We start from the raw sequence: 2336 nt of genomic DNA on the forward strand, positions 1-2336 counted from the left end.
GCAATAATTGAACTCAGATCTGCATACTCCCCAAGAAGCCTATAACTATTCGGAGATTCGATAAAGCGGTATAAAACGGTATCATTTTTCGTTAATAATTTCAGGGCACTATCCTTTATGTATTTTTTGGTCAGATCAATCTTGAGGTCCCTGAGGATGCCATTCGTATTTAACAGAATAATAATAACAATAAACCTCATTTAACGTCATTGAGCCGCTTCTATTACTGAGCATAGCCAGTCTATATTTCGAGAAAGGCGTCACAACGCTAAATTCAACATCAATTGACGAAAATTTAACAATAGTGAAAGTTATATATCTTAAGCCTTGAGCACCTTCAACTAACATAATTAACTGAAACAAAAAAAAATATCCTTAAAGCTCATATCAAATTTACTGCCATTAAATATTTTGTAAAGAAATTAAATAATTTTTCATTTTCTAATTAAATTTCTATTAACAAACTTTAATGTGTCCTGTAAACGCCTACAGAAGCAAAGGATATTCGTGATTTTTTCATGAGCGTTTGACATTTTAATTAAGGATTTCATTTTTCCTCGCGGCACATCACCCATTCAACGCAATTAATTGATTTTAGCCTTGTGCCAAAAGTTTCTACTTTATTATCCTTATTATCTTAAGTATAGACTATACTGCATAGCATTCTATTTAAGAACAAAAATTCTCATTAAATTACTATTTATTTTTGTTTTTGATATATGTCAGCTTTATATGAAATATTAGACTAATTCTCGAAGGAAAATTGTTTGCAAATTAAATCGCCCACAAGTATAATATCGTATAACCTAAATATTAATGTCTCATACATTGTTATATATGTTATTAATAATGCACTATTAACACTATGGCTATTAGCTAATAAGGACATACTGAAGAGCTATTACTTTCTCTTCCGTTTTGCTAATAAATTTTCTATTAAAACAATTGATTTTAATGGAAGCACCAATAAAGTTAAGGAAATGAGCTCCAATGGCAACTTAAAGAAATCAAAACTATATACTAAAAATTATTTAAAATATTAATAACTATTTTATTATATTTAAAATTTAGGTTATATTAAAATATAATTAACTTTTATTACTTAATTTTCTTCCAACTTTTTGATTTAGTGCTGTTAGTTAGCACTTTAGCTAATGTTTATTTTAATACACACAATTTTTTGATGTGTTGTTTATTTCAGTTAAGCTGTGTATCGTTAGAAAAAATGAACGTTAGAAGCTCTGTAGAGTAGTTGCAAGTTAGGTAATGAATAATGCAAACCGCAGCTTAACAGTAGCGTATAGAACCATATAGGCCGCATGGTGATGAAATACATATTTCTAAATTGTTTTAATACAACTTTATCTTTAAGCTTAAAGGATAATATTTTATGGTCTTCAGTGAAAGGGGACTTGGCTACTGAGTAGCCAGTGTGCATTTATAAATTGTAGATGAACGCCTCTATATAATAGAACTTTAAAATGGCTCTAACTTATTTAAAAATTTTTGCTGTTATATAGCCAATACAGCTGAACCACTTTAAAATTGATTTGATTTTTTTAGGTATCTATATGCTTACATCATGTTAAAATTTTGTCTAAGTAAGTCCCTTTTTTAGGTAATATTAACTGATCAATACATAAGAACACAATCTAATGAGTCTTCATTGTGTGATTGCTGGGTATATTTTTACAAATCATTCCCAAAAAGTGATTTCACTAAGTTTAAGTCGCTTTAAGTGCTTTTCACCTACTAAAAAGGAAAAAGGTATGCGATAGCGGTTCAATATAATTGCCGAAAAATTGCTGTTATAATGGGTCGGATATGTTAGGAGTTTTATTCGTTGATTTCGACACCTCACTTTTTCAGGAAAACTAACTGAAAAATATTAAAATATGTAATTTAAAATGAAATCTGGCTTTCTACATTTGTTGTAAACTATTTTAAATTGCTCTGCGTTTTCCCTGTACACCGTGGCGTATGAGTAATTTTTTAAAAATATTCTAGTAAGAATTCTAGTAAGAAATATTTTAGTTAGAATTTAATTGAAATATTTTTCGTTCCCTACAGATTAAATAATATTATTTTAAAGCTTTTGTTTTAAGCTTTTAATTATTATTAAAAATTAAGTAAACTGATTTTTAAATATTTTAAAATAAATTAATTTAAAAATTGTATTAATTTATTATTAATGTTAATCAATTTGTTACAAAATTAAAATCATTGACCAAATAAAATCAATTAAAATAATTTTAAGCTTCGGAAAACAATAAAAACTGTTTTAATATTTATTAATTTTATAGAAGGCACGAGAACTTATATATAATTTTATATAT

The sequence above is a fragment of the Teleopsis dalmanni genome, chromosome 1 (assembly GCF_002237135.1).
Source record: "Teleopsis dalmanni isolate 2A chromosome 1, ASM223713v2, whole genome shotgun sequence".
Taxonomy (NCBI): Eukaryota; Metazoa; Arthropoda; class Insecta; order Diptera; family Diopsidae; genus Teleopsis; species Teleopsis dalmanni.